General features: G+C 37.4%; 1 long non-coding RNA gene across 2 annotated transcripts; it reads left to right on the top strand.

The window, feature by feature from the left end:
• The first annotated feature begins 1 nt into the window (after position 1).
• On the top strand, positions 2-12,293 carry LOC142599555 (uncharacterized). Of its 2 annotated transcripts, none has more exons than XR_012833121.1 (3): positions 2-193; positions 4,990-5,100; positions 9,984-12,293. It is a non-coding gene; the product is annotated as an uncharacterized LOC142599555 (long non-coding RNA). The 2 variants fall into 2 exon arrangements; XR_012833122.1 differs by lacking the exon at positions 9,984-12,293 and adding an exon at positions 7,404-9,033.
• The last annotated feature ends 12,247 nt before the right edge of the window (positions 12,294-24,540 follow it).

Genomic DNA, 24,540 nt, shown 5'->3' with positions numbered 1-24,540 from the left:
GGCCCGGCCGCGGCCCGGGCCCGGCCGCGCAGGGGGCGCGGGGCTCTGCGCCGCCCCGCGCCGGCTGTTCCCGGCAACTTTTGCTCTTCTGAGGAGCGGCCGGCTGCTGGCGGGTCCTGCCCGGCGGTCGCGGCTGGGTGTGGTGACACAGAAATGAGTCCCGTCTGCGGAGCTCCGGAGCTTGTGGAGAAAGGTAACGGGCGCAGAAAATCCCCTCGTGTGCCTTAATTTTTTTTTTTTTTTTTGGAGGGGGGGAGGGGAAGGCGGGTGTCTGGCGAGGAAGATTAAAGCGCTCACCCCGCTGTGATTGTCACAGGGGAACTGCATTTTCCGACAAGAATGGGAAAGTTTGGTGGTGAGTCATTTTCTGATTGAAGAGCGAATCTGGACGTCGAAAGCAGTTTGTTTTCCCTGTATAAGACTAGCAGACGATTCTGCAGAAAAGGGCTTGTACCGCGGGCAACAGAATTTTTCCTAACTTGTAACTCCCCTTCTGAATTAACTGATGTTTTGCCCGTGGAAAAAAAAAAAATCTTCAGCATCTTCTCGATTTTTTTTTTTTTTTTTCTGTATGGTAAATCGTGGAACACAACCACAAGGCATCTCAGTGGGTCGTCTTAGAAACAAGTCCCTGGTACCAAGTTCCTAACCCCAAGCCTAAAACGAAAAAGGAAAACCCTGATCCATACAAAATTATTCATATCGATCTCATAAATCATAATGGGATACATTTCAAAGCAAGATACTTGTAAGTTAAACATGGACCCGACAAAGTAGATTTATTCTTTCCTACATGGAGCATCAGATAAAGTTCTGTTAGGTCTGTTATGCAAGAGATCACAGGTATGATCTCTTCTGCTCTGAAAAAGTTAAGAATTAATATAGGAAAGAGACAAAGTGAAGTTTCCACTCTTGGTGCACACTGTCAAAGCTTTACTCCTGTAGAACAAGGTAGCAGGCTTACAAGAAGCAGTTCTTGTGGTTGTCTCTTTCAAAACACCTGTTTGAACTCAAACTGAGAAAGACATGAGGAATCAGCTCTGCCAATATTGAAAATATTTAGATTTACCTAATCATAGCGAATTTTAACTGCATTCACTGTGGTGAAGACAGAGTCAGTTAAAAATAAAAAAAATCATGCTGAATTCCTAAGATATTAGTTGGTTTTTATGTTCTCGACCATTGCATTTATGCAATTTATATACTGCATGCAAAGTTGTTATTAGTCATTTAGGGCATTTTCAGATTAGGGTCCCATTCAGAAATTCTTACCAATTGCTTACTTTTTACTCCACGTATATCAGCATATCTTCCAGTATCAGTTACATGCTATCCATCTTTTCACTTAAGAAGACCAGGAATTTACAGTGGCATTTTTTTTTTTTTTTATAATTGAGAATTCAGCAAATGTGGTTGGCAGCAGGCAGGTTTGTCTCTAGGACTCTCTTTTGCAGATGTCCTCAACCTGTTCATCGTGCTCAAAAGGTTCTGCCATAAACCAACTCACACATCACGTTGCAAGCAAAGCAAGTTAGAAAGCATGAGGATTTAATCTCATCTTTCTAATGGGTATAAGTTACCTAATATCTAATTTGGCATTTGGGTGAAGGATTAATTAGCTCCAGGCTAGTGCCTGTGGCTTTAGAAAAGCAACTGGAAGGAAGGGTAGAGATTCCATCTAGTTTGTACTTGGTGTATTGCAACAAAGACACTTCTTTTTGTCCTCAATGTCCACCTAGCAGCAGAAACAAAACCTAGGTGAAGTTGCAGAGGAGGCAGTGCCTCTTCTTTCATATTCTGAGTCTTACTGTTCTTGTCCATACGAATATGATTTTTAGCTTTAATTGTTGTAAAGCTGCATCTTAACACCAGTGAAAACTTTGACAGGTAAATAACAAGCTGTCTACTCGCTAAGCAGTGCATTCAGAATACCTTACACTATTGCACTAAGTACTGGTGCACCTTTATTTGGACTTTATACGGTGCTTTTAAGAATGGAGAAGATTTTGTTTACAAACTTTTTTTTTTTTTTTTGGGTAGTCTACAAACCCCACATTATTTGGCCCCCCCTTTACTCTTCTCTCTACCATATGGAGTGGAATTTTTTATTTATCTATTTTCAGAAGTCCTTGTAGACTTTTACTTTATTCGTCTGTCTTGGTCCACTATAGTCTATGTATAATGATGTCTGAGCTAACTTCACTACCTGGAGCAAGTTGTTAAATTTGCAATTTATTCTAATACTTAGGATGAGATATTGTCTGCTAAGCAGTAGTAATGGTGGCAGTAAAATGATACATATAATAAACATGTGGACTTCAGTCAGCCCCAGGCAAATTATAAATACTTTATTCCAAAATGCTGCTTGAAACTATTATACATCGAAGCAGGTAAACAACACAAAGGCAAACCACATGATCTGAGGTCATACAGGAATTTATAGAATATTTAAAAACTGAACACATGCCTTTAGTAGTTAAAAAAACTGAGTGGCACAATTCAGTCCACCATTGTTGTAAGATGGTGGTAGTTATCCTAGGTTTCAAAGAGCCTTTAATTGGATTTCTCATTTCAGATGAGTGCTTCCAGAAAAAGTTTAGAAAAAGCCAGGCAAAAAGAGTTAAAATACAATAAATAAGTTGTTTTACATCAAAATATAAACAAATATTTTCTAGAAAAAAAAATCATTGCTAATATATTTTCAGTGCAAACTAAACAATGATAAATTGCCTTTCAGAATACTCACTTGCATTAGCACCTTTCCCAAGGCTCTTTGGGTGACAAATCTTCTAAGTCAATATTTAAGGCCACATAGTTTTATCATTTTAATCATTTGCAATATATTCATTAGAACTGTAGCAAGTTATGCCTAATTTATTTGCTTCATTAAAAATTACTGAATAGAAAATAGTCAAAACAAACTCTGTCTACAGGCCCCATTTCATTCCCCTGGATATCAATGGCTAATTTCTGTTGGCATGAAAGGAAGCCAGATGCATCCCATAGCCAAAATTTATTTCTTAGATTCAATAGGAGCAAGATTGGTCACAGTTTTCTTCGTCTCATCTGTCTCCAGCAGATATGGTCTCATTGCCAAGCATCCCTAACTTTATGTAAGTCATGAGAAAGACTTTCTAATTTTTCATTTTATGACTTCTGCACGGAATTATTGACAGACTCAGGAATCTGAATTTCTTTCATAGATTCTTCACGTCAGACTCTCTTTCTACATTTTTTCGCATTTCTTATGCCTGCAATCTGAAAACATACACGTACACTATACTGTGTTTATCTCCTTATAAAGCCTTGTAACCATCATGAAATTTCAAACTGTTTCCACAGAATAGTATTTAATTCAAGAACTGTGTATTTTTTTCCGGACTAGTAAAATTGTTTTAAAAGCAGCCCTAGAAAATCCTGACACAATCAGAAACAATATTCTGTAATTGAAAATCTTTAATTATGCCAATTTAGTTTTAGAAGCTAAGAATGTAATGCATTATGCATGACAGGGTAACCAGAAACTTGAAAAAAGCAAAATGAAAAACCATACTTGATTATTTCCTTTGTCTTGTGAGATGAAAAGCAATCCCTAGCCACAAAGAAGGAATCTCAACTCCTGTAAATACTTCATGACATTTAAAACCTGATGTTTTCTATAATATTGCAAATTTATTATAAAATTTGCATAGTTGATGTATTTAAAAAGTTTTTTCTTACGAATGCATTGGGTTTTTAAGTGTTACTGAAGCCTGATTTCATTCCGTATCTTCTTCCCTGCCCTGATGGCAGAAGTTGCGTAGTGACTCAGCCCTGCTTTAGGTACAGTGTCAGTCACTGGATCATTGTATAAAATGTCTCACTTAAATGTATCTTTGAACAAGAACGGATAGCAGGTGAGAATTCCTATCCCACCCTCCAATGTTCACCTAAAATGTCAGCAACTGAAAAGGTTGGCTGTAGGGTATAATTGCTGGTTGGAGCTGCATTAACCCTACAATGCCGCAAACCTTAAAATGATAGTTTGGGTCATAAAACTCAGGGAAAGAGCTAAGTTGGATGGTAGTACCGATGTCCACACAACCTGGTGCTTGCTCTGGAAAAACTGCAGCGTATTTGAATGCTGATGAAGTGGGGAGGCAGCAGCGAAAGACTGTCTTCCTGCAGAAAAAAAGCTGTGGAGAGGCAATGACCTTCCAACATTTGCGTCCTCATTCTCTTTCCTTGGCAGGGCCAGGCGTTCCTAAGCTGTTTCGAGGCAACCCCAGAGCAAGAATGGGCTTCAGCAAAGGAGGCAGAAATATGAGAGTTCAAAGGAATAAGCGGGCAAAATTAAATGCTCTAGGAAAGAAGCAGGAGGCAGAAGACCTACCTACAGATCAGAGCTTCAAATCCTCCTACTAGCAGCCTCTGAGGCACCAGGCACTACAGGTTGGGAGCAAGATGGTTCTTCAAATGTGTATCGCTCTAATGCAGTAGTTTAAAAAGAGAGGATCTATTACAACCAAAGATTTTCCACTTTAAATGGATGCTGACCTTCCAGCTAAACATTCTTTTTGCCTCATGGAAGCAGTCTAATTTTTTAAATTTTTAATGTTGCTTCACTGGAAAAAAGCAAAACTCAGAATAGAGATATTTTATTTATCAGCAAATGAATTAATTTTCTGGTGGAATACCAGTTTTCTTATTCATATTTGTGCACTACAGCTTTACATTTTAAAATCAAAGAAGGTCAAAAGTTGATTTTAAAATATTAATTGCTTTTTTATTTGTATGCAAAATGGATAACTATTATTTCTGAGCTAATGTCTGTTTAGAAAATCATAGGTTTTATTTCGGTCCATTTTCATGAACTAGCTATTTATATATTTTTTAAAAGTCAATCCTTCACTATGAGAAGAATCAACAAGCACATACTTATTAGTAATTCTCTTCTGAAAAAAATACAATTAAGGGAAACATTAACATTTTCTATTAATTTCAACACAGGTTATGACTGAAAGTGGAATCTCAGATACAAAGAATGACAAGAATATGAAACAGAAAAATTTAGTGGGTCTAACATCCCGGACTTTACAAGAAGGATGAAACACACTGACAGTGAGTTATCTATAACCTTCTCTTGAGCATTCAGTAATTTATTATTATGTTACAATACATTAGTACCTGCAAAACAACAACAGGCTTGAGATAAAAAGTTAGTTTGGGCTTAGCATTTTAAAATGGCTGTATTCTGTGGTTTTGAACTGAAAAAAGACATATTTCTTTCAAATTTTTGCTGAACTGAGAAATGTTTAGGTTTCAATATTTTGCCCTTCTTGTGACTTTTGAGGTATTCATTTCTGGGGTTCTGTTTTAGACTAATCTCCCGTGCACCTTGAGTTTACCTCTACGCTCTGCAGCTTTAGCTGTAGCTCATAGCAACAGCTAGAGTTAAGGATGCTTAAGGACTTCTATTCTAAAGTGGCTTTTTAGTTTTTTCTAATGTTTTTACATTTGTTCTTTCCTTCTTTCTTTTTTTCTTTCTGGACTGAAGGTATTTATAGAATGACCTGATACAGAAAGAGTCTTTTCCTTCACAGAATATGCACCTACTACATGACAATATTCCAGAGCTATATAAAAAGTTGTTTTGTTTTTTTTTTTCCTATGATGTGTGTAAAGTATTATTTAAAAAAAATCAGTTAAAAAGCCCTAGTGAATAGGTGCAACCTATTCACACTGCTTATACTGCAAACACTTGAGAAGTGTATATCGTCCTATTTTTATGGTGAAAACTAATATTGCTTTCAGCATAGTTACTGTTAAAACTGATATCCCAAAATACACTTATTCTCAGGTTGTTGGAAAAAATATGCTTAAATACTGTCCAAACAGTAAGGCCAGGGATATTCAAAGTGCCCATTGATGGCCTAATTTTTGAAGCGGATGAGAACAGAATCAGGCTTTTGAAAATACACATACTAAAGAGCAGATTTTTTTTTTAATGTTAAAGTAGATATTTAAAGGGAATAAAAAAGCCTACAGATTGCTTACACCTATTTTTGGCATGATCCATTTACAGGCCAACGCAAAGCAAACAAGATAGTTACGTCAGATAACAAAAACAGTCTCCAAAAGTAGAAGTGACTATCCATGTTCCCCTTTCATTAAAAAACCTTTCTCATATAAAGCTATTAGCGCCACTTTAATTCATGCAGTTAATTTTTCTTTCCAGTTCATAGGCCAATCCCAAGAGGGGAAAAATGTCCTCAGCTCAACCCCTTATATGAGGCAGGCAGATTTAGAAAGTCTTGATCTGAGAAAGTACTAATGCAAATGCTTAAGATTAAACATGTGGTTATGTGCTGCTTTTCTGAATTAGAATCTGTGTCAGGATGCTTATTTAGCTACAATTTTGATTTTAAGAAAATCTTCCCGTGTTGGCTGACCTAATACAGAAAGTGGCATAGTTTTGAATGTTCTTTTTGTTTTATACATTTTGGGTAAGTTACATAGTATATATAAATATTTGTATGAGAGACATAAACTAACTAATAAACACTGCATGCTATAATTCCAAAATTATTTTTGTTGCACTCGTTGTGATAAGACATGACCATGACTGAATCCAGGAGACACCTTCTAGATACAGTGATATAAAACCGCAGAACAACTTATATGTGGGCAAAGAAAAGTTCTCATAAGGTATATTTGAAACTAACAAATGCTGGTGTAAAATAGGGTTCTGGGCACATATGCCACCCCATGCTAATGTTGCTGTGTGTCACTCCAGCACAAAAGCAGGCAATATTTACATATTTCAAGTATTAGATATGTCAGTACCTCCAGCACAGCTGGCGCATGGGTGGATAAATGCGCAGCTTGAACACAAAGAAGTAAGGCCAAGGAGCTAATATTCCTTTAAATCTCTGGTTTCCAGGGTGGCCAGTTGCACCTGACAAACTGCAAATGTTCTCTGCTCGTATCTTCGGCTTAAATCCTAAGAATAGGAAAATGTAAAAGCCCACTAGGACACAGTGTAGCATAAAGATGCCAGAGCTAGCTTTAAATGAATTATTTTGGGTACTGGCAACAGTCAAGCTGTGATAGCAGGGAGCTAACTCTGCGTAAGAAGTTTATTCTGCTGCATAGGCAAGTTTAGCAGCCTGTCCTGCACTCCATGCTATTATTGTGAGATGGCTGCAACACAGTATTTTGCATAATACCTCTCATGCAAAATGTATCCAACAGAGCGGAGGCACCTGACAAAAAGCAGTTAGCTGGGCTAGAGCTACACTGCCCTATAATATGCGCAAATTATTCTAACGATTTTTGCCTATTCATGATACCACTCCAACCTTACTCAGAACTTTCCCGAGTGAAATGTAGCTGGTCTTGAGACACAGCCTCTCTCTCTCCAGAGGGAAAACATTCACATAACAGGGAAGAAACGACGAATTTCTAAAGGAAGGCTACTTCGCTATTTATAATGGGACACATATGCAAATGAAAAGCAAGTCTCCAGACACCTACAATTATTGCAATATTCTCGGATGAAACGACCAACTTCAAGACTGCTGCTGCTGCTGCTAAAAGGACACGGCAAAAACCCACAAGTGTCTGTCTCTCTCTCTGTGCTTTTAATGCCAGTCACAAAGAACAAGATCCCGGTCCCCAGGCCCATGGTGGGTTGCCACTGCATCGCAGGGAGATAGCTTATGTGTCAAAACACATTAACTTTCTTGGCAGGTGGGCAAGGGACGACTGTCCAAACAGGTATTAAGTCCAGTGATTAAGGAGTATGAAAACACAATAGTAATTTCAATTGACAGACAAAATGTAGAAACAGAAACGTTTGGAAAATGTTCATGAAGGAACAGCAGGGGGACAGACAGGATTTAATTTTCAATACAGTAAAACTAAGAAATAAAAGATAGGCTAAACCCTCTGTATTAACATATTAATGATTATAACCCAAGATTAGAGATCTACGTGGAAAAAAAGTACAAAGATAACTGTCTTCTTACCACAACAAAATAGAATTAATGTAATTTTCATACTCCGGCTATCTTTCCAAAACTTTGCTGATTTGTAAACACTATCATTTTAGGCACACAAAATTAGAGAATTACCTTAAGCGGGACAGAGAATCATATTACTCTGTATTATGCATAATACTTAAGCTTTTGTATTAAAATTACTTATTTACAAGAACAACAGGGTAGAGAGAAAGCAGGGAGATCAGTACTGATAGACACAGGCATACAAAAGAATAAATAAATAAAATTAAGAAGGAACTTTACAAGCCCTATGTAATCCCTTGAAGCCCTACTTGATACTGTATTACATCACGTTTTGTGTAACATGTTTTTTCATAACTCTACCCAGCACACTGCAACTACTGTGATGAGACCCGAGAAAGGGAGTACTTAGAGGGTGGAAGGCTACAGGTTCTTGTAAAGCTTTTGCATTTAGAAGAACTTGCAAATGTTACACAGGTACCTTCTACCCTGAGCAGTGAGACTACTCTGAGCTTGGAACCATAGGAGGAGTGATGTTTTTAAAGGCTGATAAGTGTTAAGTTTTGGAAAAGATCTTAAAACTTGTTTTTCAGCTCTTGAAGAAGTCTATAAACTGTTGAGATTTTGATTTATTTTCGTGTAAAGAGTACAGTGCTTGCCATTGTTGGAGAATAAATATTGCCTTAGACCATTATACGATACAGTACAATAATTTCCATACTTCTAAAAGCTTGCTAGAAGGTGCAAAGGCTATGCTTGTATAACTTTGTACATGTCAAAATAATTTTTAAAAGCTTTGTCTTTAGGAGAGAAAAAAAATATGTTAGAAAACTTTGGTAGGACATTGTTAATATAGATTAGGTAATTATTATACATCGTAGACCTTTTTTGACTGCCATACTCAGTGTTTCTTTTTGATTGGGAAGATAATAATAAAAAAAGAGTCAATTATCAAGAAATAAAAGAAAATAATGTCAAGCACTGCCAAACCACTTCAAAATTACAGAAAAAAATTAAGTCATTTTAAGGAGTCAAGGGGATAATGAAAACATTATTCAAATGATAATTGTGTCACGTTGCTCCTTGCAAGCTGTAGAAGCCATAATATGTTTCCTTTCCTTTTTTCTTTTAATTCCAAAAATAAAAAGACCAAAATTAAAAAGATTTTTCCCTGCTTCCTTTGTCTTATGAACTATGCCATCGAAACAGACATGTCATTTAAAGAAGCCACCATGTTTTCCTTTGTCAAATATGCTGTAATTGAACCAACACCAAACAAACAAACAAACCAACCACTCCTTTGTGCACATCCCCCTGGCCAGTCACATTGCATGTGACACATTTGGAACAGCTTCTGTGCTGAATCAAACATTTAATTCCCAAATATACTTGTGCAGGAGGAAGCCAAAGGCCAGATTTCAGTTTCAATCTTAAACTACTTGGTTTCAGAGCAAAATCAGAAGTCAACATTGATAAATATTTTGTCCATGGACATTGCACTCTTGCTCCACTAAATCTCTTCTCATTCTGCTAGGTCTTTCTGCAGCATTTTACAACTATTGATCATACCTTTGTCTTGCCTGCAAAACTGCGCTTCTGTCAGTTGATGCCTAGCTTACAAATTTACACTGCACAAGGATCAATTTTGTTTTTCTCCAGCTCTATACAGAATTTCTCTAAACCAGCAGAGGATGTAAGTGCTGGCAGCAGGTACACAATGCTCAGCTCTACCTGTCCTACACCACAATTACGGTTGCCAGCCTGGCTAGGAAGGAATTAGCCGGTCAAAACTAGCCAAAGCTGTGTCCTAACTGGAGATAGCAGAAGAACATGATTCCTTACGGGCAGTCCTGCCACAGCGTTCTTCAAGTGAACGTAGGTTTGTGTGCAGCATATGGGCACTCCTGGGTTCTTGCTTATACTAAATTCGGACCAAGAAGTATCAGTTTAAAAAGCTTTCAATCATGTCCTTTTGTCTAGGAAACTCCATCCAATTTTGCCAGAAGAATGACTTCCTGTGACTACGGCCCTGAAACAGAGCTGGATGTGAAGCTGCTGATGATTAGGGAACTCCAGCTAGCTCAGAAAGCTGTGACATTTTCTTAGCTGCATGGCCACCACCAACATAGGAGACCTTCCGCTGGTTTCCTATAGAATTTTTAATCTGGTTCAGAGACTCTGCTTACCTTTATAGTTGGGTCCCAGATACCTAGGAGACTGCCTAAAGCTCTGGAACAACATGTGTGTTCTTCTGGCACAACAGGAGTTCCTACTATGATAAGGGTATACATGTAGGAGATGAAGACTTCTTAGGGACTGGTCTGGTACTTGAAATTCATTTCTATAGCAATGAAGACCATAAAAATCTTTTGTTTCCAGTGAAAACTGCATTTTCTTAATTCTGAATTTTCAATTTTTCTGTGTCTATAGCTATATCAACACCACTTCTCCCCCACCACAACTCCCTCAATTCTGTATAGTCAAAATATATTGTTTTGGTTGCATATTTCCACCAAATACTTCATTCTATATCAGCTGAAAAATATGGTTTTCTAAATACATAGAATACCTCACATAATGTGATACTGTTTATTTAAGGAGGTGTGGTTTTCTGTATGCATGCTGTAGAAATATTTTTAGTTAGTGTGCAGTGTTTGCAGAGCCAGATTGTGATGCCACTGAGAAATCTGCAAAATGCAGTGGTTATTTGATAAGATGGAATGAAAGGAAAACTTTCAGTGTGATATGGTCAAGCTATATAGGCACTAGCAAAACAGTCAGTTAAGTGAAGCGTGTAGTAAACCTGTACTGGTACTTGGCAGAGAAAAACCATGAATTATCAATATGAGAGAAAAGTATCATTTTTGTTACCTTTGTTAGGTCTGAGGGTTTATGCAATTGTCATCCCAGATTTTCTTCTGATCACACCTTAAATTAACATCCCAGGCAAATAAACATTTGTTAGTGAAAGTGAGAAATAATTATTAAAATGTAGTGGCTTAGGAAGAAAAGGTGTACAAGACCTAAGCTGATAAGCGAAAGAAAATGCAATGCCTAGCAGAAAGATTGTTGTGTAAAAACTAGAAATAAGACCTGTATTTACCTTTGCACTTGCAGCTTGTGAAATTGTTGCTCAGGTAATTCTTCTAATAATTCTTCTGCACCACCCATATATTATATTACCTTGTAAGTGTGATCAAAGAAAATATAGCAAACAGAAAAAGTGAGGGGTTGGTGTACTTAATAAGGCTTCTTTTACATGTCAAATCTGAATTTAAACAATGCCACATACTGGTTATTTTGAACTGCATATCCTACCTTAAAAAAAAAAAAAGAGAATGAGTACTGAAAATAAAAACTTTTATCATACTGAGTAATTTTGGATTTGCTATTTTTAGTTTTAAAATAAATAATAAAGAAATAGAATAGCTGATCCTAAAGATCAACTTTCAAATATAAAATAGATCCTAAAGCCACATGATAGTGCCTTAAACATTAACAAAAGCTATTAATCAAAATGACAACACTAATGAAAAATATTTTATTGGATTATCCTCATTTGACTAGTTGACAGCAAAAATAAAGTGCAAGAGATCAAAATTTTTCATTTCAAAAATAAGGAACAAAAGAATAGAAGCACCATTTGGTAGATGTGATGAAAAAATCTGCAGAAAAACATATTTATGAAATATAAAGCAAGAAAGGATTATTACACTTACTTATAGTGAAATCCATAGGGTTTCCACAGGGAATTGTTTGGGTTAAGGCATAATTTTTAGGCAAAACATTAGTTTGAAATTTGCCATCGGCGAATAATTTACTGTGTCCTTTTGTAAAGCTGTCCTAACAGCTTTTACTCATCACATTAAAAAAATCTAAGCTACTGTCTCCAAACTAAACCCACACTGTGTCAACTTATCGGGGCTTTGTCTTTAAAACTTACCCCTTTCAGTGGTGTCTTGCTTACTTAGTGTGACTTGCCGAATATCCTGCTCTACAGCACAGGATATAGACCGCACAGCACGGAAAACAGTCCTGATGGTCCTCACGTGGAGGGATATAGGTTCTGTGCGAGTAGTTTTGCCCATGAGTCTGTGGAGCAAAGGAGGTCCAAGAGCTCCAGCACTTGCTCGGTTGGCACATGCCGGTTGCAGCAGTTTTTTCAATTCATAGACTAGTCTAGTCTTAGCAACTACAGCCCCAGCCAAGCACACGGAGCCAAGTTCTGTTCTTAGTTACACTGATGTAATTCTGAATAGAGGCTGGCCTGTTTTATTCATTCATAGCTCATACTAGTGTTAATGTATTTGGATATGAAAATAATGCTTATCCTCCCACTCATGTAATATTACTGTTCCTACTGAAATTAATGAAAGGTTTGACTAAGTGAAGACTTCAGAATTTTGTAAATACTCAGTTAGTGTGTAATTCGCTGCCAAATTCAAACTTGTTTGCCACTGAGGTAAAGGCAAGTCTGCTGAATTTATTGTAACTGCATCTCATTTCAAACTGCCTCATAGTTTCATTTAAACCAAAAGAATCTTCATGCCTCAGAAAGGAATTTGGAATAATAAGTGTTTCAGCCAGCCTGTGTAGAAACTGTTGGTCCGTATTTCCTTTCACCCTAGCATAAATTTGGGAGAATCAGCTTTTACTCTCATATATATTTGATGCAAGACGGCTAAGAAGCATGCTGAGCTTTTTTCCTGTTTTTGCTTTCCACATCTGAAAGTAAAACGTGTTGGCAGTGCTTTTGTACTCCCAGTAAATAAATATTCCACCTTAACTGTATTCTGAAGCTTATGTATGTGTTTATAAAGTGCCAATTCAGTATTTAAGTAATAATAATAAAAAAAATCATCTTTATCAAAAAGTTATGGTTTTTGACTTAATGGCCTAGGGTGAAGCCAAGGGCAGATAACACTCTAGCAAACTGGCTGTTAACTTCATTAATGACTGATTTCCTCAGGATTATTGCTATTATAAACTAAATTCAGTGGTTTAGAACAAAAATTATACCATTTCGGTTGCTCTACACCCCCCACCCCCACCCCCCCCAATTAGCTATGACTTGATTTGAGGCATATTTAGGAGAACAGCTATTTTTAACTTGGCCTTTCTATCCTTATCTTTATCCTGACTACCTTGGACATATGTAATTTTAGTAAAGATCCAAACCCAGTAAATTAGCAGTGTATAATTCAGCTAAAAATCTAAACATTAAATTAGGCAGAGAGGACACGAAGAAAGGAAATGAGTATACTCCAGCTTCACATATGGATAAAACTGACGCCAATTAAAATTCATCTCAAACCTACCCGGGTGTATTCTGCCTGCATGTGTTAGGAACTTTTCTCTCCATGCATTTCTTTCACCACTGTTACAAAAGAGAAATGCAGTCAAATGGAAACTAGTGTAAACTTCATGCAGATGATTCATACTGTTTCTATATTGCTGTATTTTACTGAAGCAATGCAAAGGATCATAATACTAGCACAATGCTTGAAAAACAGCAGTAGATTTTGAATAAAGAGCTCTGCATTCTGCTGGCAGCCGAGGAGTTCAAACAGAAAACATGCCAGTAGTATAGACCAATGCATTATCACCCCCTCCCTCTTGCTGCATAACTGTGCTTCATAATATGCCATAACATTGGCAAGCACAGCTCAGAGCTTTTTAAGAACACAAGGAAGCTCATGAATAATGGTTGAATCAGGAAAGTGATAATTAAATGAGACAACTGAATGCCGGTGGAGTCCCCAGTGGAAAATACTCTTCAGTGAAGATCATCTCCAGCTTTCATTTCCCTGGTTTTAGCAGTACATTGCTAAAGATATTTTTCAAACCAACATTTTAATGAAAATATTAAAGGTCCACACCACGTGTGGTATTTTCATATGTAACCTCTATTTTAAAATGTAAGGTATTGTGCTTCAAAGAAAAAAAAAGAAAGAAAAAAAAAACTTTCATTGTTGCCTCAGTGAGATAAAATATTTTGCTGTTTTACAGAACTAGTTGACACCATAAAATTTATATTAAAAAATGCAACAACCACTGATGGATAAATTGCAAGCATCCTGGCTTAGAAGTTTGCTTCATGTTTCTCCTTGTATAGGAGGTATAGTTATTTTCATTCCAGCCTCCGATTCCACCTACTTTGTGGCCTTGGAGCAAACATGGTTAGCTGGAGCATCTACTTTTCAGCCACCAGTCTCAAGGAAGAGAGCTCTAAGCTTTTTATACAATAAGTTTCTCTACTAACCTCCCTCCTGTCACAGCACCATGTTCCTTCTGAACTTGTGATGCAAGGAGAGGTAGCCATGTTCTTTGCACGTTATTCAGACTGCAGTGGGACTTAGAGCCAGAAGCTGCAAGCTGTGGACCCAACTCCATTGTGTTGTTCGTACTTGCCAAATAAATGCTTCTCCCACAGTACAGGAGTTAACCCCTCAAAAAGGAAATGAGAAATGAGTCTCATTATGGAACAAAAAAATTGCTATTAGACCACTAAAAGTCAAAGTGACTCCAGTGGCCTGAGATTCATGTGGACGTGTCAGTGAAATGAGACTGTGAGTGTAATACAACAGTTTTTGTGACTTATAGTATATGTAACATTCATTCATTCATTCATTCATTCATTTTTATTTGAAATAAAATCTTGTTCTTTTTTTATCACCTGTCTCATCATTCTTAAAAAAAAAAAAAAAAGCCAAAATTTACTCACAATGGACCTCAATGTCGCTTTTGAAACAAACTCAGAACATTTTTTTAATCGGTGGTTCTTCTATATCTGGCTTGACAGCTTTGCATTGAAGGTTGACAGGATATTTTTAACATCTGAAATGTGTGAATTAAAAGATCTGGGAAAAATTGTTTTGGGGTAGGTTGCTTATGAAAGACGTCGTACAGACTATTAGCATTTAACATATATTTATGTGATTTTCTGAAAAAAATGTCTTCATTATGCTGGAAAATGCAAAGGAAGAGGTAGGAATCCTTATACTAAATAGCACAAAAGGTCAAAAGCTTTATCACACCTACATCACGAGGTTGCAGAAACAGATTTCTCTCATTTTTAGAGGGAGGTTGTAAAAGCCTACATGGTTATTCACAGACCACTGTAATATTCATAGAGCCTTAATCCACTGTAACCACGGTTCTATGTCAGGTATGTATAAAGGCATATACTGCTGTTAGCCCAAACAAGGGGAATGAATAATATGAAATTTTGTATTATTTTCTAATAAAATATTTTCACATCTATAGTTGCTCCCTCTCTTGCTTCTCTGGATAGCTCAGATAACTTGGCCCATGCAGGTTTAACGTCTAACGGGTACACACAGATATTTTGGGACTCTCTTAGTTGTTCTGGTTCCATTTTACGCTGTGCAATCACAGTCATTTTCTACCAGAGGAAATGAACATGACTGTATAACCTTGTAGGCTAGGACACCCTTCTGAAAGTTGGAAAGCTCTGAATCACCTCTGTTCTCAGGCAGACAGCATGATGTGCAGTACTGACTTAAATGTTTATTTTCCAGCCAGATTGGTTGCCTGATCTAGTTCACTGTGCGGGCACACAAGCAAGGCTATGGAACAGCAACTGAAGGTTCTTGCTTAGGTTGGCATAACTACCGAAGGGTACGCTCCAAGTTAATTCCTTTATATCAGCTTGATTTCCACCACCCACCCACCCCAACTAGAAATTAAATACTTTATTTCAAAATTAACTAGATTTTTAAATTTTGTTTTAATGATTTTTCAATTTTTTTTCTGGGGGGAGGGGTGAGAATTGTTGGGAAACAATGACTCCAAACGGATTTCTTCCACAAATTTTACCTGTTAAAGCAAAGAAGCAGCAGAAAATAAGGTCTACTCTATGAGAATATACACAAATCTTACTTCATATTTTTTGCAGATAGTGCCTATGACACTGGCATTATGGAAAAAGACAGAGAGATGAGGTTATGCAGAGTGATGTTGCCAATTACACATTAGAGATGATTCAGATTATTTCTATGTGACTTCAGAAGAGTAATAAATTAGCACAGAAAGCTCCTTATAGCTCCCCATATGCTAATCTGTATATAAAAAGATTGGAAAAATGTCTTGAAATGCTACATGAAAGAGAACTTTAAAATTTCAGTCTTGTTAATAAAGTTATAGATGTCAATAACCAAATACAATCCTTTGTTTTCTGAAAAAATAAGGTGCCTTTGATGGCATAGGTTATGAGAATTGATTTCAGCCTTGGTGTTTGTCTTTGCAATCTTTAGGGAGAATTTGTTTGGTGAATAAGACTATCATTATCTCTCAAAATGGTTAGATTATTGCCTACACTTGGTCGCAGATTTAGGTAAATAATGTTTGCTTTAGTTTGCAATGTCAATGAGGAGGAGAAAAAATGATGTGAAAAAATGACCAAAAGCGGGTAAGCACTGACATAATTAAGCTTCGTCTTAATTAGTGTTATTATCATGTGTTTTGTATAGCAATCTATTTTAAATGGAAAAAAAGAGTGCTTCTTATTGTATACACCCACACAAAAATGAAAGCTGCAATGATAAAAATTTCACATTTATACTTTTGTTTGACAGAAATTTGCTTGAACAGAATTCTCTATGATTTTTAATGAGAAAAGTATAATCTTAAATAGTCTTAAAAGTGCATCTTTAAAGCTGTATGGTAGCATATCGGTTTTATTTAGATCATATTTTAAAAAATCTACAGTATCATTCCTAAAGCTGAGACAGACCAAAGAATGCTTGGAAGTGACGTCATCTAGTAAATTAGGAACCTTTGAATTATTACTTTTTCTTTGCCACTGCCTTTCAGGTTATCTTGAGGCATTTCTCCTAAACTGCTTCAGTATTCACAGCTGTAGAAAAGACATGACAATATTTAAGTAATTCACCAGTTCGTTAGAAGAAAAGATAACTTTCTGTTGGGAAATAAATTTCTAGTTGTAAAACATCAAAGGACTGATTCTGCAGTCTTGGCTTGCACTGAGACTGTGGGCAAAGAGACACTTTAATCCAGAGAAAAATCTGGGTTGATGGTAAAAAAGGTCGATTCTGCCCCTTTCCCTCCCTTGTGTGATGCGTTGCTGCAGCTGCACAGTGAGATGGGTCAGATAACCTCCCTGGCCAGCCGCCAGCCTTGCAGACAAACGATGGCGTTGGAAAAATGGCAGGGGCAAAAGGGGCAGCCCTTCTCGGGAACAGAGCTGATGCTGGGGAGAGCTGGCTGTGGAACCATGGCCTGAGTACGGCCGGGGACGTTGCTTGAGGTGGACCACCTCTCTGTGGGAGAAGGCTGGGGGAATGCCACCCTGGGGAGAATGGTGAGATGTCCTCTTACCTTTCCTCCTCCTTCTCAGTCATTTACATGGCCGGTGTTTCCTGGAATGACACCAGGCACAGAGACAAATGAAACCAGCATTTCAAACATTGCACATTTTTGTCTTTGCTTTCTTCCTCCTCCTTTTCCCTTGTCCTTTCTTAAGTTTATTCTTTTAAACAGGGGAAAACAGGAAGATCTAGGAAGGAGAATAATCAGCTGAAGGAGAAAAAACAAAAATAAGGTTAAACAGTTTAGTGAAGAAGTGACATTTTTGGCTATTTGTGATACCACATACTGACATTTTTTCTTAAGGAATTGTCTTCCTCTCTCTCTCGCTTTCTCTTTCTTTTAAAAATACTTATTCCAAATATGTACACATATGTTTTCCCTGTATAATTTGCCCATGAGTGTGGTGTAGAAATGTATGTCACCCAAGACCAATAAAACTACAGCTGGTTAAACCAGGCAGTGCTATTAATTACTTAATTGTCTCTATTTGCAGAGTTCACTTCTAAGTAATGAGTTCCTTCCTCATTTATTCATAATTTTACACAAACATATTTCTGACAAAAAGAGTGAATAGGGTCCCAAATTTATTATCTTGTCTCTCATTAGCCAAATGATTAATTGTATTTTGTTTGTTACTTGTATTCTTCATTTGTCCTAGAATAAATTTAATAAAGAGGGCAACCTTTTCCTTCTTTCAGGTAGAAAGGAACCTCAGTTAGGAAAAGTCAGAATTCTATGGAGTTTTCAACCTGGGGTTTTTTTTTTTTTTTTAATTCCACCCCTTGTTTCAAAACCACTGTAAATAAACAAATTCCTGTAATCCTTCAGGAGTCATGTTAAAGAGAAATTACAGCTGTAACCAAATAAGAGCATTTGTTTTTCACATAAATGGGAAGATTACAGTGCAAGTTGTAGCCAGCACCATAAAGGTTTGTTAAAGCATGTTGCTAAAGCCATGAAGCTTTTTATGTAAGCATTACTTTATATTCCCCTATATACTCACCTAAATTAGCTCACATACTACCGGGGGCAAAATACTTGTTTTTCAGTGTAAAATTGTACAGATCATATCTTTGGTAACTTTACTGCCTCTGCACTACAGAACAAGTATTTGGAATTGGCAAGGGTTAACTTCTGTCATTGTCATGCAAATTCATTTTAGTTGGTGAAGTTATGAACCTTTCAGAAATCAAAGCTGGTACCTGGCTAAGTAAATATTTGGTGGAGTTTAGTAACTAAAATCTCCCAAACCTGCCCCTCTTGTGATGTGGCTTGAGCCTCTATCACTGTTTGCTGCAGTTTGCATCTGCTACCTCCAGAGAAGGTATTCCATTACCTTCCTTTTCTAATTTACAAGACTTATGCTAATCCATACTCATATTAGGAGCACAGAGTCATCATATTACAAACTGCGTGGAGGTCTTCTTTGTCATGGAGCAGCCTGCAGACTTTCTTATTTAAATGTTTAATCCCTGATTGAGGTACAAATCTTTAAATGAAATTAATTTTAAAATTATAACTGTTACTTGCACATATAAATAATTCTGGGAACCCTGATTCATGCATTTCAAGCTCTGAAAATCAATACAATAATCACCTTTTCACCTTTTACAACAGATGCGGTGCACAGCCCTGAGAGACTCTGGGTTCCCGTAAGCATGGGCACGCCGTGCTCCCACTGCAGCTCCGTGGCACTATGTGATCGTCGGCATACCTCTCCAGAGAGCACCGCTGCGAAGAAGGACAGGAAACAGCTGAGAGTAAGAATTAGGTTTATATCAGCTAACACTGAGAAATTAATGAAAACCACTAGGCTCAGTATTTCCACTAATCAAAATAGCCTTTGACTTCAGTTTTGAGAGCTAAATGTAAAAGAAGCATTTAAGAAAATAGAACAAAAGAGAATGGAATAGTATGGATGATGTCCTTAAACGTCTTAGAAACCTCCAAAAACTAGCTGAGGGATGATAAGCAAAAAATAAGACCTGTATTCCAAGAATGAAAACCCGAAGCTTGAATTAGGCACCTTACTTCCTCATAGCCAATGCAGGAGCGTTTATGTGCTTCTGAATGCTGATCCAAGTGATGCATCCAGGATCACCCAAGGAGGCCTGTGAGCCAGAGACAAACTTTATCTCAGCTTTCTTGAATTCCTATGCAGTAATTTAATTTCTGGATTACATTGAAAATCTATTCAGGGAAGATTCATAATTATTTAAAAACAACTCAGTTTTCCTATTTCTGTGTCAACTTTTATTTTTTATTGGTGTTACATAAGACACAGCTGGAGTAGAAAAGCACTTGTGTGTCAGTCATGTGAACGTATGTACCTCAGCTGTAAAGAGCAGACCACACTGGGGCTGAGAAAGAGTACTAGCTATGGTTTTAGGTGATACCATTTAGTGTCTTTAGTCTCCTTAAATGATGAAAAGCTGATGGAATTAGGTCATCTAATACTCCCATTATTGTGGATTTCAGAAATCCTTTTTTTTTTTTTTTATATTTCTTGTACCTTGGACCATTTTCAACCTCAGAGTATCCAAGTGCAACTAATGGGACTTTGCTCCAACTTAAAAAGTAACAATTATGGTCTTTACCCATGACTCAGCACAAAACATTTTTGCCCAAATGGTGGATTTTTCAGAGTTGTTAGTCCAGTTTATGAAACATGAGTCCATTGAAACTGTTCTACAGCCTTGAATAGAACATCTAAGTTAATGCTCCAGTAATTACATTGTGTACATATGGCATTAGGGAGTTGTATTCATAATGCCTCAATTAAGGAATCCAATATAAGCATATACTTTCAGAAATTATTTTGCAAAATTTGGTAAAAAGCTGTCAATCTTTTGTGAAATTAAAGTAGAAATTTTTTTCAAGTAGTGCTTTGCTTTTTCTCCTCCCCTCCAAACACACCTGTTGCAAAACAGAGTGCACAATTTTAGTAAGCCTGAAGGTTCTTTTCTTTTTGTGGAGCATGTCCCTGTCTCCCATTAATTTTGCATAACATATGAAAAGTTGCAAGCATTTCTTTGAGACCTGGAGCTAAGAGCTGTATCTTACAGACTTGTTTCCTGTGGTGAGTTGATTTGGCTTGCAAGAAGGTATGAGTTCCAACTAAAATTTAACTGATTTGAGGTTTCAAAAAGTCTTTTTTTTTTTTTTTTCCTTTTATACAAAAAAGGTGCAAATTTGCCCTGTAGACCTTTTTCTCAGTTAGGCCACATACTCTCCTTTGCCCATTCATCTATCAACTTTATTCATCATCACTGCAGAGTACTATCTGTCAAGCTAGATTGATACTGGCAGTGGATTTAAAAATTATTGTGGTTGGGAAGACACACTGTTCCAAGTCCAGCTAAGGTCAGAGAAGGCCTTTTATTCTAAAATGTTTGCAGTTAAATTAAATGCATGTGCAGTGGCAAAAGATGTTTTTGAAAGTATCTGATTTTGTTACTCTAGCAGATGAAGTAATTTGAGCTGAAATGATTTACACTGTCCAATAATTAACTTTCTAAGCTCTACCACAGTTACATTAAAATTACGTAAGGCACACGCTATGCTTTTTGTAAAGCCAGAGAGGCAAACAGGGTAGAACTTATACTTTCAAGCCTGAATTTTACCCTCTACAAGCACCTGTTTCAATTATGAGGAAGAATATGTCCCCTCGACTTTATCTTTTCATTTAGAAGGATTACCTGAGGTCTTTAAATTGTCCGTGAATATATAACATAGAAAGCTCAAAGATAGCTTGTTTTGGCTTTGTATGTGGGGGCAATAGCTTTAAAGGGAGCTGCTCAGATGTGGCATAAAGTACAGTTTGCAAGATCTCAACAGCAGACTACCAGATTAGGGGCAGTGATGTCTCTTTTTTATGCAGACTACTTGCTTCAGGATGTTTTTTAGGTTGTACCTCTGGATTTCTTGACGATGCTTCTGTGAAGACCAAGTGCAATTTTGACAGAATCCTGATATATTCAGATTTCTTGCAGTCTCTAAATCTAACCATTGTTAAAGCACATACACTCTGTGCAATGATACACAGATGATGAGCTGCTGTGTACTGGCTTCCACTTCTCCAGTCATTCATTTCCCAAGTGACCCCTCTTTTCTCTTCTGAGCAATATGCTAATGTTTAAGTATTTATTGATCATTAACACTCCATTTTATTTTTAAGGGGAGAGGCAAAAGGATTCCCTTGTAGCCAATTACAGTTTTACCAAAGGCCAAAAGTGAGAAAAGGAGTGGGAAAGGGAGGACTAGTAGTGCTGAATGAACTACATGGGTCACAAAATGCCATCATTCATATGTGATTACATGGCACCCACTTACTGGGTTCTGATTTCAGGATAAGTTCACTGCAGATATTAACCTGGAAATCGTGGAATATCTAAAGGAGTCTATTTTGGAAATCCTGTTTTCCTTTTTGCAGCATACTTGGAGGACAGATACTGGAGAAATTTTGTCTTACTGCCATTATTATTTCAGGTTTTGCTTGCCATCACGTTAACTTTCAAGGAGATGCTGCATATCCCACTTAGGTGACTGTTTAAGTTTTGTTCAGCAAGTTGCTTATTAATACAAAATAAGCTTCCCTGTGGATTTAAGCATTCCCCAGCCATGCAGGGGAAGTACATTCTACTTCCTTGTGGTCTAAGAAGCTGCTCTGGGTTTTTACTAAGCACTGTTTACTTTCTCAGCAGACTGGATGGTCCATGTGCCTGAGAAACACGAAGTATCAGAGAAAGAGCTGGTAGTCCGTGGTGTAGTGAGATGAAACCTCCAACAATTAAAAAAAATTCTTGAGGGGGAAGAGGCACAAAAGTCCTCCAATGCTAATTATGTAAAAGGTAGAGATTAGTACATTTTCTAATTATGTTCACCTATTTCCATCCCATTTGTTTTTCGTGTTTGGTTTTCATGAATAAATTAATTTCACCATGAGCAGTGAAAAGCAGTCTCAAAGAACTTCCTTGTTTGGGACTCAAGGGTTTGTGTGGAAGAAATGATTGCTTTCTGATGGCCCTGGTTACGGAGGAAAATTCCTGATCAGACAAGAGGATTGGCCTGCGAACTGTATCTGAATTTGGAATACTGGAGTGCAGTAGGCAGGTCTCATAGTTTCATCGTTTACACAATCTTCTTTAACAAGGGCTCATAGAAGTAAGCCATGAAAAACTCAATTTAATCCTTCCTTATTTTATGGCTGTTTTTTAAAACATCACTAGTTTTTTCCCCTTATTCATTTGGAAAATAATACAGCATTTGAGTTGTGGAAAGCGAAGTAATATTTATTTAATAAAAAGCTGTTTCTATTGGATTTTTTGTTGGAAAGACAACTTTTAAGAATTGCTCATCTAGACTTTGATTTAAATTTCCTTTGTCAAGGAAAGAAAACTTGACTTTGAAAGAAAACATCCAACCAGTGCCCCATTAAAATCTCAGACACAGAGGTTTTATTCATACCTTATCATAGCTGTTACAAAGCCTGTTGTCTGTTGCTGTTCGTCTTCCTCTACTTTTTTGCTTCATACATGTTGTACCAATCCCACTTCCATGACTCACTGCATTTAATAATCATGTTCACATTACATGCTTTTCCAGCCATTGCTTTCCTGCCCTCTCTCCATATTCCTACTGTCCATTTTTCTTATATTAAAAGGACTCCTACAAGAATTTAATTTTGAGTTAAATCTCTTCCCCCACCCCCTTAGGCTGTGAGGCTGAATTAAATAAATCCTACTAAAAGTAATAAACCACTCCTAGCTGTGGCCTGCTGATACCAGTTGTCAGGCTGTCAGAGTGAATGCGAGGACCGAACTCACTGTCACTGCTACGGGCGGGGGAAATAAGAATCCAAAAAGCTGGGAAACCATCAGCATCAGAAATGCTGTGTCTCAGACCTCAAAGGAGAAGAGCTGATCCGGAAAAAGTGGTCTTCCTAACAAAAATAGTTATTTGCACTGGCCTAGTAGAAATGATTGCTGTCAGGGTCAGTGTACACAAAGTGAGTGTGGCAGTACTGATGCAAACACGTACTGGACGTTGCAAGGGACACGAAAACCTCCCCCCAGACAAAACTCCAAAACAAAGAGAGGGAAACCTGAAGAACTGCCTCTTCCAAGCTCTCTGGGATACTGCAAGTGAGCACTGTAACATGGCAGAATTTATGGGTGTGACTAATAGAAGGTGACAGCTCAGTTCAGATCTCTCTGCCCGTCTTTAGTGAGACCATTTTAATGAAATGTTTGTTTACTCTTCAAAAGCTGAACTCAGCTTGCAGGGAATGCCTGTTTTGTATTTGTCTGAGCCTGGCTTGGGAGAGCTAGATGTTATAAGTGACTAACAAACCATAGCGTTGGTGAGCTGGTGTCTTATGGGAACAACAGCAGCTCAGAAAATAACAGCCACTTCTTTGCTACAGGCAGCAGATTCTTGCCTTCAGGATAGCCATAGCTATAGGAATTCCCAGGGGAATGAACACAGGAAAGGATCAGGAAAGATACTTTAACAGGGGTTATTGGAGCACATTGGCGGATGGGCTATTTTCAGCAATTACTGTAGCAAATTGACATGATGCTGCCACCATTCCCTAAGCAAAATATAGCTGTGCAAAATGCTTATAGCAAGTAATGGTAGATGACTATAAAAAAAGAGAGATTTTAAGAAAACAACAACAATAATAATAATAATGGTGAGAGGTAGCTGCATGCAACAACACATACATTTTTTCTTGCCTTTCACCACAAAGGAAACAAAACCCAACCAAATAGGATAAGCATGTTTCAATACTGGGATACTAGAAATCTAGGTGGATTTTTTTCCTTCCCCCCCCCCCCCCCCCCCCCCCCCCCCGATTTTAATCCAAGAAAAACCTGGTGCAAAATACAAGAAGACATGCTAAGCCCTGCCTGTAGTAAACATACTGGATCATATATCAAGGGTCCCAGTTAAGATTAAGAGTTAAAAGAAGAAGGGAAAGAAAAAAAAATTAGGCTTTAAAAGCACATCTTTTTCTCAAAAGACTGAAAAGATGTTAGTCAGCATGGCATCTGAATTTTTTGTGTGCTTTTACATTGGAAAAGAGAAGGATGCACAAAGATTAACTATAGAAAATAGCACCGCATGGGGTACAACTGAATGCCCCGTGGCTTGCCAGAACATTCCCGGCATTGCAAGCCTTTGC

Source organism: Balearica regulorum, chromosome Z, assembly GCF_011004875.1.
Source record: "Balearica regulorum gibbericeps isolate bBalReg1 chromosome Z, bBalReg1.pri, whole genome shotgun sequence".
Lineage (NCBI taxonomy): Eukaryota > Metazoa > Chordata > Aves > Gruiformes > Gruidae > Balearica > Balearica regulorum.
Note: the sequence above shows the minus strand (reverse complement) of the source record. Positions and strands in the feature narration are given on the sequence as shown.